The sequence below is a fragment of the Saccopteryx leptura genome, chromosome 6 (genome assembly GCF_036850995.1).
Source record: "Saccopteryx leptura isolate mSacLep1 chromosome 6, mSacLep1_pri_phased_curated, whole genome shotgun sequence".
In the NCBI taxonomy this organism is placed as follows: domain Eukaryota; kingdom Metazoa; phylum Chordata; class Mammalia; order Chiroptera; family Emballonuridae; genus Saccopteryx; species Saccopteryx leptura.
In genome coordinates this window covers 153,479,213-153,493,212 of record NC_089508.1, presented here as the reverse complement: position 1 = coordinate 153,493,212, position 14,000 = coordinate 153,479,213, and positions in this window count along the sequence as shown.

Sequence of the window (14,000 nt, the reverse complement as noted above, 5' to 3'; positions counted from 1 at the left end):
TGTTACTGTTTTCACACTAAAACTACATGGTAAATGGTAAATGTTAGTTACTTTAGTAAAACAAAACTAAACTGTTAATGCTGTTCATTCTGCCAGGTAGAAATATTTTTTTGTTACAGAATTATAACAGATTGTTGAGATACAGGCTGTTTTTGTTTAAAGTATCCCCATTTCATTAAGCGCATACACAGAGATTTGAATTTTGTCTGTTTGTATATTTTAAACAAAATGCATGGAATTTTCACGTATGACAAATTGTGAAACCAGGCTGGGTTCTTGCTACATTATTCACAGGCAGCATTCACCAGTATGCTCAAGGCTATGTTTCTGAAGTTGAGTAGGGATTTACGAAAGTTGAAGTAAATTTTGCCACAGAATCACTGCATAAATTATGTCTAGACCTCTGATGCAGTCTACATATAATGAATGTATCTTTTGAAAAGCTATGTGTGCTAAGGTTTTTAAAAGGTGCATTAGATGTAGAGAAAAGGCTTTCCCTGAATCTTGCAGTACTGATACAGGGATCAGTGATTCCTGCTGTACTCTTCCCCCTTCACTTCCACTCTCCCAGTTCCTGTACTGTCTGAGCTTCCCCTCCTTTCCCAACAAGCACCTCAGGTTCCCAAACTGTTTCCTCTCCATTGAAAGTGGCTGGTCTCAGGATACAGGAAGAAAGAAAAATATCCACATTATTTCTTACTGAGATGGTAATCATTGCTAACCTTTGCTCTGAAAAGTATTTACATTCTTCACAAGGGGGATTTGCTAATTCTTATGCCTGATTCATGGAATTTTAGGAACTAAAGTGAAAAATGGATAAATTGGGTAGGATGGAAGGATTGTTAGTGGTTAGGGTGGTCCCCTAGGATCATGCGCGTGTCTCCTGCCAGCCCTCCCCTCTGAGCTGTCAGGTTCCTACTCTTACAGCTTTTTTCCTTGTACTTCACTTTCTGAAAGGGTCAGGTTTTTACTTGACAGTGGTGGGAGCTTGTTCAGCACTAACAGGAAAGGTTTTGAGTGTCCATTGTATAAATATGTGTTATTTGGGATTAGATATATTTCTTAACAATTTGATACCTCATAGGTTTTTGTTTTTAGAAATTTCATGAAGTCAAATTTATTTTTTAATTGAGATAAAATTGACATAACACATACTAGTTTCAGATGTACAACATAATGATTTGATATTTGTATGTATTGCAAAGTGACCATGACAATAAATCTAATTAACCTCTGTCACCATATATAATTACAGGTTTTCTTGTTATGAGAACTCTTAAGATTTCTCTTAGCCACTTTTTTTTTTTTTGAGAGAGAGAGACAGGAAAGGAGACAGATGAGAAGCATCAACTCATAGTTGCAGCACTTCAGTTCATTGTTTCCTTTCTCATATGTGCCTTGACCCCGGGGGCTCTAGCCAAGCCAGTGACCTTTGGGATCAAGCCAGTGACCCTGGGGTCATGTCTGTGATCCCAGGCTCAAACCAGCAACCCCAACCTGGCTCCTCAGCATCCCAGGTCAACGCTCTATCCACTGCACCACCACCTGGTCAGGCTCTGTTAGCCACTTTCAAATATGCAATACAGTATTGTTAACATAGTTGCCATGCTGTACATTACATCCTTAGGGCTCATAATCAGAAGTTTGTACCTTTTGACTCGCTTTACCCATTTCACCCAGCCCCCACACCTAGCCTCTCTCGACCAACCATTCTGTTCTCTCCACCTGTGAACTTGGGATTTGCTTTGTTTCAATTCCACATATAAGTGAGAATGTATAGTATTTGTCTCTCTGCCTGATTTATTTCACTTAGCATGCCCTCAAGGTTCATCCATGTTGCAAATGGTGCAATTTTATTTTTTATGGCTGAGTAATATTCCTCAGTATTGTGTACATGAGTGACATTTTCTTTATCCATCCTTTGAAGAACATTCAGGTTGTTTCCATGTCTTGGCTATTGTAAATACTTGCAATGAACATGGGGGTTGCTTACATCTTTTCAAGTTGGTATTTTCAGTAGGTAAATACTCAGAAGAGGAATTGCTGGGGCATAGGCAGTTCTATGTTTAAGTTTTGAGGAACCTCCACACTGTTTTTCCTAGTGGCTACACCAGTTTACAGGCCCAGTCACAGTGTGGAAGGGTTCATTTTCCCCACATTCCCACTAGCACTTGTTATTTGTTGTCTTTGATGCTTACTATTCTAGCAGGTATGGGGATATCCCACTGTGATTTTAATTTCCATTTCCTCCCTGATCATTGATTTTGAGTGTTATATCTGTTAGCCATCTACATGTCTTTGGAAAAATATCTATTCAAATCTTCCCATTTTTGATCAGATTTCTTTTGCTACTGAGTTGTATGAGTTCTTTGTATATTTTGGATATTAGGCTCTCATCAGATACGACTTGCTAATGTTTTCTCCCATCTGGAGTTGGCTGCCTTCCTCATTTTGTTGGTGGTTTCCTTTGCTGTGCAGAAGCTTTTTAGTTTGATACAGTCCCACTTACTCAGTTTTGCTTTTGTTGCTTTTGATTTTGATGTCAGACCAAAATATCATTACCAAGCCCAATGTCCATGGGCTTACTGCCAATGTTTTCTCCTGGACGTTTTATGGTTTCAGGTCTTAACATTCAAGTCTTTAATTTTGAAAAGCTTGGATTTATGAGACATTTTTTAAAAATATAGTTGAATAGTATTTTCTGCTACTGCTTATTTTCTCAGATGTTCTCCTTCTGTGCATTTATCCAAATTTTTAGAGTAGCTTAATAAAATTGGCTCCTGCTATTACTCAGTTGCTATTATTATACCTTGCAACATAGTATCCTTATACTAAGTCTGTATTTAAAATTTCATGATTATCTAAAAACAAGGAAATGTCATTTTATAGCTGATGTGTCTGGATCAGGACCTCGTCAGGGTCCATTCGTTGCTAACAGGTCTCAGTCAATGTACCTTGTTTCCCCCATTGTTTCTTTGCTAGTGCAACTGGGTCATTTATCTTTAGAGGATTTCCCATTATCAGTATTTCATCAGAGTAGTATCTATTCCTCCATTTAAAAACTGACAGGAAAGGAGAGGAAGTTATTTATAGAATTCCTTTAAAAATTTTTAAGGGATAGAATTAGAAATACACTAAGTTGCAACTCAATTTTTTATTGATTTTTTGAGAGAAGTGAGAAGTTAATTAACTTGTAGTTGCTTCACTTTAGTTGTTCATTGATTGCTTCTCCTACGTTCCTTGAGAAGAGTGGGGGTGTTTAAGCCAAGTCAGTGACGTTGGGCTTCAGGCCAGCAACCTTTGGGCTCAAGCCAGCAGTGTTGGGATCATGTCTAGGATTCCATGCTCAGGCTGGTGACCCTGGGGGTTTCAAACCTGGGTCCTTGGTGTTCTGGGTTGACACTATCTACTATATCACCTCTGGGCAGGCTGTGTTGCAACTCTTAATAATGGATCCAGACACCAGTCATCAATGAATGGTAGAGCCAGAGCCATTGGGTAAAAAATTAATGGAGGACTTTATAATGGAGGCTGATAACCTCTGACCACGGTATTCAATCTGATCCTCACATTGACAACCTGCTGATGTGCTTCTCGGGTTATGTAATAGGAAATACATAGCACCTGTGAGGTATCCTGATCTTTAAAAGAAAAAAACCCAACAACCTAGATTTAATCAAGCCTCTAGGTTGAAATTAAAAGCATCCAGTCCTTTTTTTGTCCTTTGTCATTTGCCATCAGCTAATTTCTTTTTTTTTTTTAATTTTTTTTTATTTATTCATTTTAGAAAGGAGAGGGAGAGAGAGAAAGAGAGAGAGAGAGAGGAGAGACAGAGAGAGAGAAGGGGGGGAGGAGCTGGAAACATCAACTCCCATATGTGCCTTGACCAGGTAAGCCCAGGGTTTTGAACCGGCGACCTCAGCATTTCCAGGTCGACGCTTTATCCACTGCGCCACCACAGGTCAGGCCGCCGTCAGCTAATTTCTTGATGTAGCAGTTAAGTGGATTCAGGCTTACTGGCATGGTCCACCTTTTCCCAGGTCTTCTGTGTGTTTGGGGTGGGGAGAGAGATATGTTACTTCAACTTGACTCTCTTACTTGGAATTACATACTTAGGGAGTAATATCTATGTGATAGAATGATTAAAAATATCTTGCAGATTGCCTGGTATTTAGTAGTCCCACTAATAAATAATAGATACTTTGTTTTATATGCATGCTTTAACCCAGATGTTAATTGTTCCTCTTTATGGCACAAGGAATTACTAAACTATCAATAATTTTATATTTTATTCCTAACATAGTTTTTATTTATGACAATTTACTGACACTGGAAGGGGAGGGGAATAGAATCTTAGAAAAATATTTTTACCAATCAAGACTTTCTACTACTCAGATAATATTTTCTTATATTCATTCCTTTTCTGGTTTTGAATGTCGGAATTTTGGGCAAAATACATAATTAAAAGACTGAGACATAGAGTTAATTACAAAGACTCCGGAGACTCGAAATCACCCTGAATATCCTGAGGAAGCCACTTCATAGGCCTACTTCTCTCAGCTACTGTGATCAGCAGGTCCACGTAATAAGCTGAATTAAAGATTAATTGTAGGTATGTGGGTGTTTCCAGTGACTTAAAATGTTTTCCATTTTAAATAAAAATGCAAATTTGGTGTTTAATTTTAAAAGCTGATGAATTGCCCTGGCCAGATAGCTCAGTTGGTTAGAGCTTCATCCCAAAGCACAGAGATTGCTGGTTCAATCCCCAGTCAGGGCACATACGGGAATAGATCTATGTTCCTGCCTCTGTCTCTCTCTTCCTCTCTAAAATCAATAAATAAAAATTAAAATAAATAAAAGCTGCTAGATTTACTCTAAAGGTAACAGGACAGGTACAGTTTTGTGATGGAGGACAAGAAAAGGTCTAAATCGGGTACCTACCACCCAACTTTTTTTTTTTTTTATAAATAAATTTTTATTTTAATGGGGTGACATCAATAAATCAGGGTACATACATTCAAAGAAAACATTTCCAGGTTATCTTGTCATTTAGTTCTGTTGCATACCCATCACCCGAAGAGAGATCGTCCTCCGCCACCCTCCATCCAGTTCTCTCTGTACCCCTCCCCCTCCCCCTCCCCCTCTCCCTCCTTCCCTCCCCCCTCCCCCCCATAACCACCACACTCCTGTCCATGCCTCTTAGTCTCGCTTTTATGTCCCACCAATGTATGGAATCCTGCAGTTCCTGTTTTTTTCTGATTCGCTTATTTCACCCCCGGACAGTGCTACCAAGGCTCCACCCTTTCGCTGTAAGTGATCCGATGTCATCATTTCTCCTAGCTGAATAGTATACCATGGTGTATATGTGCCCCATCTTCTTCATCCAGTCCTCTATTTTTTTTTACAGTGATTAAAAGCCTTTAGGCAAACTCTTGGCCAATACAGCAAGAATCCATAAAAGAGTAGTGTCCTTAACATGTTCACCAAGTCCAAGTTGGCCCCATCACCATGCCAAATCCCTGAAAAATGCAACCCAACCACAGTTCATTCTGTTAGGAGCTGTCACAGGGAGCAGGAATCCAGGAAAGTTCCCCACAGGAAAAGTCCGCATGGCACTGGAATTGTCACCATTCTATACTTTGCAGCTCATGTCCAAGTCCCAATGACCGCTGCTTCTAGCTGGTAATGATTCAGGTAGACTGGAAAAAGCCATTTGCAGCATGCATGGATTATGGAGCTTCTGTTCTCCTCTGCCTGGAGAGTTGAGACCAGGTTGCTTTTCCCTGGAGCTCTGTGACTGTGGCCTGGTAAAGAGAACCTTGGGATACACTAAACTGGGTGGCAAAGGTAAATTCATAATACAAGTTGGCAAAAGGAGGAAAGAGAGCTCTAAATTAGGAGTAGATCCCAGCCTGAAATATTGAGTGGGGCATTGAGGTAGGAGGGATAAAGGAAATACTATATATTAAGCAAAGCAGCAGAAAATAGGACTATCAACACCCACAACAGAGATCTTTGAGGGAAGAATAAAAAACCTGACTATTCAGGCAAAACAGTTAAGTGGCCCTTGTGCAAATGAGATCAGTTTACCTGCTTCTTGGAAGAAATACCCTAGGCTCGTCCACAGTGTCGTAGATGGGGCCGACAGCCCTGGGCACCTTCAGCCTTCAGTGGCAAACCCCAGCTTTCTGGGCAAGGTTAGGTCATAGGTGGCTGGAGCAGGGCTGGAAGAGACTGAACCCTCCCTTAGAGGAGCGAGGGGGAAGCCCACCTTCCAGTGTCCCTGTTTCCTCACAGCAGAGGCGTGTAAGCCTGGCAGGCTTTAGCTCAATGACCTTCCTTTCCACTATTGAAGCAGGACCCAGATGGCATCCTATGAGACCCCTTTGGGGCGTTGGAGCCTTTAAGGGTGTATCCTAAAAGCTGGTAGTTCCCCTAATCTCTATTGGGCTTTTTCTGCCTCTAGTATCTTAAAAGCCATTCTCAGAAGATCTCGATGCGGGGTTTGAGGATCCCCATCCGCCTATATAAATCTTTTCCATATATCTGGAGCTATTTGGAAAAAGACAAAACAGTGTTATTAGCTAGATCTAATAAAGAAGGTAGTAGTTTGCAGGCGAAAAAGATTTGGTGTCTCCTGTTCATCAGCATTCAAAAGAAATGTAAATTTTTTTTTTTTTTTTTTAAGTAAAAAGCATGATATGGTAGACCTGTCGGAGTCATTGGCCTGCTGTGCAGGATTCCCGAGTTCGATTCCTGGCCAGAGCATACAGGAGAAGCGCCCATCTACCTCTCTACCCCTCCCCCTCTCCTTCCTCTTCATCTCTCTCCTCCCGCTCGCCCGCAGCCAAGGCTCCACCAGAGCAAAGCCACCCCGGGCACTAAGGATGGCCCCATGGCCTCCGCCCCAGTCACTAGAATGGCTCCGGTTGTAACAGAGCAACACCCGAGATGGGCAGAGCATTCCCCCCTGGTAGGCTTGCCAGGCCTACCACCCACTTTTGTGTCTCTGTTAGTAGTAAAATTTTCTAACCGCCCACTGGTTCTACAGTAATGGTGATTTATAAAGTAGGGAAGTAACTTTATAAAATGTATAAAGCAGAGTTACAGCAAGTTAAAGAATATAATAATAATTACTTACCAAGTACTTTATGTCGGATTTTCACTAAGTTTGGTAGAATAAATCTTTATAAAACAACTTACTATATAAATCTATCTTTTTATTTATATGTTGGTTGCTCCACTACTGCCCACCATGAAAGCTGGAATGCCCACTAGTGGGCAGTAGGGACCAGGTTGACTACCACTGGTCTAAATGATAGATTATCAATGATAGAAGAGTTTACACATTTCTATTTCTTTTTACTTTATATTTTTCAAATTCCTTTAGGATCATTTATCTTGTGTGTCCTCACAACAGTTGCACACATGAGAATAATGTGGTTTGTGGGAAGATGCTTGCCTACAGAGTCAGATAGGATTCAGATCCTCGGACTACCTGTATAGGTAGACAAGATACATATTCTCTGTACTCTCCTCATCTGTGATTTAGACTACTAATACCTAACTTCCTGTGGATGCTGGTGAGAAATGAAATAGTTTACGTGAAATGCCGCTACATAGTATCTTAATGGTTTTTGCACTTTCTTGATTTATTTCCCCTGTTGATTTGTACTGCAGTCTGCAAATTATATTCCTATACTTTTGGCTTTATCCTAAAGGAACCATCTGAAATGAGCACAAAATATTGTCCTATTTTAATGTTAGCACAATACATCTTTTTCTGTCCTTTTAATTTTTTTTTGTGTCTATAGTTTAAATGTTTCATGTAGGAAGTAAATGTAGTTGCTTTTTTATCTAATCTGAAAATCTTTGCCATTCGGTTGTGTGTTTAGACCATTTATATTGAGCGTGATTATTGATATGGTTGGGTTTGCATCTACCGTCTATTTTCTGTTCCATTTGTTCTTTTTCTCCATTTTCCTCTTTTTCTGCCTTATTTTGCATTGAGTATTTTTCGTAATTCCACCTTTATATCCTGGTGGTTTATCAGCTATGACATGTATGTGTGTTTAGCAGTTGCTATAGAGTATATAGTCTACACCAGGGGTCCCCAAACTACGGCCCGTGGGCCGCGTGCGGCCCCCTGAGGCCATTTATCCACCCCCACCACACTTCCAGAAGGGGCACCTCTTTCATTGGTGGTCAGTGAAAGCGCAGCGTCGCTCATGTACAGTACTACTTCCGGTGATGCGGATGCACACATCACGGCTCCGGAAGCGCATCATATCACTTGTTACGGCTAGCAGTGACAAATATGGAACCGGACATTGACCATCTCATTAGCCAAAAGCAGGCCCATAGTTCCCATTGAAATACTGGTCAGTTTATTGATTTAAATTTACTTGTTCTTTATTTTAAATATTGTATTTGTTCCCGTTTTGTTTTTTTACTTTAAAATAAGATTGTGCAGTGTGCATAGGGATTTGTTCATAGTTTTTTTTATAGTCTGACCCTCCAACGGTCTGAGGGACAGTGAACTGGCCCCCTGTGTAAAAAGTTTGGGGACCCCTGGTCTACACCCTTATCACAGTATGCTTTTAAGGGATATTATACCGCTTCACACGTAGTAAGAGCAGCTTTTAATGGTCAACTGCCATTTCTCCTCTCCTGGGCCTTATACTATTGTCATACGTTTTTACTTAGCCAGTTGTTAAAACCACACAGTACACTTATTTTTATTTTGAACCATCAGTTATCTTTTTAAAAAGATTTAAATAATGAGAAATTTTCTATTTCCTCACATAATTAGCCTTTCTAGTGCTCTTCAATCCTTTATGTAAATCTACATTTCCATCTGGTATGGTTTGTTTGGCCTGAATTGACCCTTGAATAATGTGGGGGTTAAAGGAACCAACCACACCTGCACAGTCAAAAATCTGCGGATAAGTGGTCAGCCCTCCACAAACAGGTTCTCTACCAGTGTTTATTCAAGAACAACATGGCTCTGGACTGCAGATGACTCGAGAAAGTTGTAGTTCAAACCTGCGTTGTTCTAGGGTCAACTGTGCTCTGTTAACATTTCTTTTTATTTAGCTTTGCTGCGGGTGAATTCTCTCAGCTATGGTGTGTTTGAGAGTATTTATTGAGCCTTTGTTTTTTGAAAGATATTTTTGCTTGATAATACTCTTTTAGGTTGACAAAGATGTACTTTTCCAATGAAGTCTGCAGTTCCTCTGTCCATGTCTATTTCTCTGGCTGCTTTTAAGTTTTTTCTTCACTGTTCTTTTTTAAGTAATTTGATTATGGTGTTCCTTGTGCTTGAATTCCTTAAAATTCTTAGACTTTGAGTTTAGTTTCTATCATATTTAGAAAATTTTTCAGCTATTATTTATTCAAACATTTTTCTGCCCTTCCCCATGGAACTCCAGTTCTCACATAAAATTACCCTGCTGCTTGCTGATGCTAATTCATTTTCTTTCAGTTCTTTTTCTGCTTTAATTTTGGATAGTTTGTTGCTATATTTAAATTCATTAATCTTCTGCCTTTAAGCCCAGCCCATGTATTTTTCATCTCAAATATTGTCATTTTTTAATCTCTAGCATTTTATTTTAGGTTTTTAAATTCTTTCCCCATGATCCCACTTATATGTTCAACCTTTTCTCATAGTTCCTTGAATATATGGACTACAATTATAAGTTTTAATATCCTTATCTGCTAATTCTGTTCTCTCATTTCTGGGTTTGTTTTGATTGCTTTTTCTTATACTATGGATATTTTCTTGCTAATTTTATATACCTGGCAATTTTACTTCGGTGTTTTACTTTGTTGGTTACTGGATATTTTTATCCTGTATACTTTGGGATATGATTAAGTTACTCCGATGGGTTTGATCTTTTTAGGTTTTGGTTTTAAGCTTTTTATTTTTCCTTTTTACAGAGACAGAGAATCAGAGAGAGGGATAGACGGGGACAGACAGACAGGAATGGAGAGATGAGAAGCATCAATCATTAGTTTTTCATCGCACGTTGCAACATCTTAGTTGTTCATTGATTGCTTTCTCATATGTGCCTTCAGCAGACCGAGTAACCCCTTGCTCAAGCCAGTGACCTTGGTTGGGTCCAAGCTAGTGAGCTTTTGCTCAAACCAGATGAGCCCGCGCTCAAGCTGGCGACCTTGGGGCCTCAAACCTGGGTCCTTGCGCATCCCAGTCCAATGCTCTATCCACTGCACCACTGCCTGGTCAGGCGCTTTTAAGCTTTCTTAAGCAGGACCAAGGCTGTGTTTGGGGCTGGTTTTTCCCAACTACACTGGCAAAGGCACTGAGTACTATGCCCATTGAACTACCAGGTTTTCCATGCTGGCTGGTCAGAAGAACTATGCCTGGCCCTGCGCTGTGAGGATTGTTTCCTCTAATGAGCAGAGTCTAATGCCTTGGGGTGGTTCTTTCCTGGCCTCAGGTCATTTTATAAGCTGATGACCTCAAATGAAACATTTTCTCAGCTCTCTCCACTCCCCTCAAACTCGAACTTCCCTGGCTTCCTGGGGTCTTGCAGCTCTCTGTCTTCACCTCAGGGTGGCTCTGCCTGGGTGCCCGTCCCTGCACTGTGGGCTGGAAAAACCTCTCCAGAGAATAAGCTGGGGTGATCCTTGGGCTCCCTTCATTTGTTTCCTATCTCCTAAGGATCACTACTTTTCATCGCCTGGAGTCTAGTGTCTTGTAAGCTTCTATTCATACAGTTTGTATAGTTTTCTTGTTTCAGATAGAGTAAATCTAGTCCCTGTCAACACGTCCATTTTACAGACTAGAGCCTGGGGTCTGAAGTAGCAGGTGGGAGCACTGTGGGACCAGGATTGGACGTCACACTGTGTCAAGGCCTGGGGTCTTCCCTACCACGGCGCACTGCCTTTTCTTCATAACAGTTTTCTCAGGGAATTGAATCTTATCCCTGTAAACCGTAACTTAACCATTTTTACTGTAAATTAAAAAAAAAACAACTTACCCTGGCCTTAAACAGAGCATTTTGAACATGTTTGAACCTTTTCATTATGAACATTAGTTACATTTTTTTGTTTTTGTTCTTTTTTTTGCAGCGGTTGTCAGCCCTATCTGACCCAAATAATCCCTTTTTTGTAAAATATTTTACAATGCCCCTTTTATCCTGAAGAGTCTGAGCCTTTATCAGTCATCAGACAGGCTTGACGCACACTGCTTTCACAGTTACAGTGGAGCAGAGGCGTGTCGCGAGATTCCTCGCATAGTCCGTATTCTCGCTATAAAAAAGCCTGCCTCTTCCTGCTGATCAGGGTCAATTAACTCTTCCAAAATGGTGACTCCTTGATTTCAGGTCCCTGGACATAGAGTTCAAAGTGCCCTAGGTAGAAGCCATAGTGTGTATGGACCCTTGCTGTGTGCCCTGGCAAGAGTGTAACCCCTTTGCAAACTAGGACCTCCAACCATGCAGAGCCCACAGTTGGCAGAGTAAGTACAGAATCCCTCCAAGGGTCATGGGGACTGACAGTAAGTGGGGCTACTCTTGTACCACTTGTTCCTGGGCCCATGTATTGCTGGGAACAGCATCATACAGAGGTCCCTGATTTAATGCATGTTCCACATCCTGAAAGATGGCATTTTTAGAGTCTTGCCTGTGATACTTGCACTTGGCTGTGAGGCTGGCTCCTGACTGCTGCAGGTGTAATTCAGCCAGTGGATCTCATGGTCATGGGCTCACTCCCACAGCTCCTTAGCTCTAAGGGGTCCCCTGGTCAAGTTCTGATCCATATCTGTGGGTCAAGCTGTCAGAGGGTAGTGGGGCTGGCTGAAGCTGTGCAGACAGGAAAGAAGCCCACACTTGGGAGATAAACTGCTGACCCAAGTGGCTTGTTGGTCACTGTGAAGATTAGCACCTGTTGCTGACAGGTTAGCCATTCCGAGGCAGCAGCAGCTAGACTGACTGTGGTGAGTGCTATATGCATGTTAGGTAATGTGGTGAGTTTATTTTTTCCCTCTCCAAATCTGTTCTTCATGCCTGGGCTGTCCTCTCAAGAACACAGGAGAGATTATTCATATCCCAGCTCCCAACTTGCCTAATCATGGTTTTGAAGAGGTGGTCTCTCATGGTCAAAGGGTCTGGCCTCGAGGCACTTCACTGCCCTGGCCTCTTCTGCCAGGGGTGGCAGTGGCCTCCTACTGTTGATACCTCAGGGTGCTTCATCAGCATCTCATTGGCATCCCTTCATCCCTTAGTCTGCCCTGCTTTGTAAAGTGTCTCCACGTCCAGGCTGTCTTCAGTCAGAGGATGTCATCTGTTCCTTCTAGGGCCCTAGCAGACACAAAGCAGGATATTTTTTCCTTGCTTTTTAAAATGAGTTGTAGATAGTAGTAATAAGTAATTTTTACCTTACCTTAATTCACCTGACAAATATTTTTAAGCACCAACAGTGTGCCAGACCTTGTTCTGTTCTTTGAGAAAACAGTGGTGAACAAGACAAAGGAAATACAGTTAATAAAAAGGTAATTCAAATAGTGATAAATGCCCTGATTTAGCCTAAAGAGGACTGAGGTGTAGCCATGTTAGATTGGGCAGTCTAGGACAGTCTTTCGCAGGCGGTGAGATTTGAGGACTTGAGACTTTGAACTAATGATAAAGAGGAGCTTGTTCAAACATCTCAGAGCAGGGTATTCCAAAGAATGATTTAGTAGGCAAGAGCAGAGGCCAGTGAGCTTGGCTTATTCGATATACAGAAGCTTCTGGAACATAGTGAACATAGTGCAGTAACATGGTTAGTGGTGGGCAGTTCACCGGTATGTTTGCGATAAGAATGAAGTGTAGTATAATACGGTGTTGGCCTTTTCAGAGTAGACAGTTTACTTAGCAAGTATTTTTCATATTATTTATGGGGCATACACTAGGTTATAGCACTGTGCACGGTGCCAGTACCTGTCTAGAGCCACCTAAATGTAATTCCAGTTTACCCAACAGTTTTAAAAGGTAAGTGATCTCTCCACAAAAATTAATAACCTAAAAATACCCAGAGAGCAAGAGATGTAAGATAGATGTATAACACTTCTTTTTCTCAAAAACAGTTGTGGAGTTTCCCAAACTACAAAGGTCGAAGCTAGCAGCTTATTGTTTTCATTTGAGTGTTAGAGGATTTAGTGGAAGGGTTACTCGGGACCCATTTTAGAGTACAGATATGCTTCGTAGGAATCTGAGGGACCAGAGAACCCCACCTGATTTACAGCTTTTCTCCCCTTTCTTGAAAACACTGTTAGGGCCACTCTCTTATCATTCAGGCTTTCTAACCTTAACCCTGTGATGTACATTTGCAGCATAATCACATACGATTATTGTTTTTCACCAAGTTGTGTTTCTACTACAGAATTAAGCCATCAGCTCAACAGAAGTTACAGTTCTTTTTCTCTATCTTTTCCATTTGTTTTAGTCTCAATTTTCTAAAATGAAGGCTCTCTCTATGTCAGGGACAAGTCTTACAATGTGTTTCCAGCACCACATGTCTGGCACATAACAAATGGAGAGAAATCAGGATTTTAAGAGGCATCTTTCTGCCTGGCGCAATCTCGATACTGACAGTCTCTAATGTGAGTACGCAGAGATCAATTTCCGCCACCAAGCGGCGCTAAGGTGCTATCCAGGGCGGACTCACTAAGTTTTACACAGGGTTGGAAGTTTTGACCTTTTAAAAAAAAAACGTCAGAAAGGTTAATTCACAAGTTTAGGGGAATTTTTGCCAGGCATTAATGATACTTCAGCTGGGGTAGGGTGGAAGTGGAGGCTGCAAAAGACCGAGTCTGTGGACACACCTCAGACCTCCTGGGGTCGCAGTGAGAGCCCGTGTTGGGGAGTCGTGAAGGGAGTGGGTGCAGCCCGGGGCAGCTGTGGGCGGAGGTGCGCGCTGCACGCAGGGTCCGCCAGGCGTGCGCGGGGTCTCCGAGCAGCCAGCTGCCTTTCCTCTCCCGCCCCCTCGCTGCGCGGGGC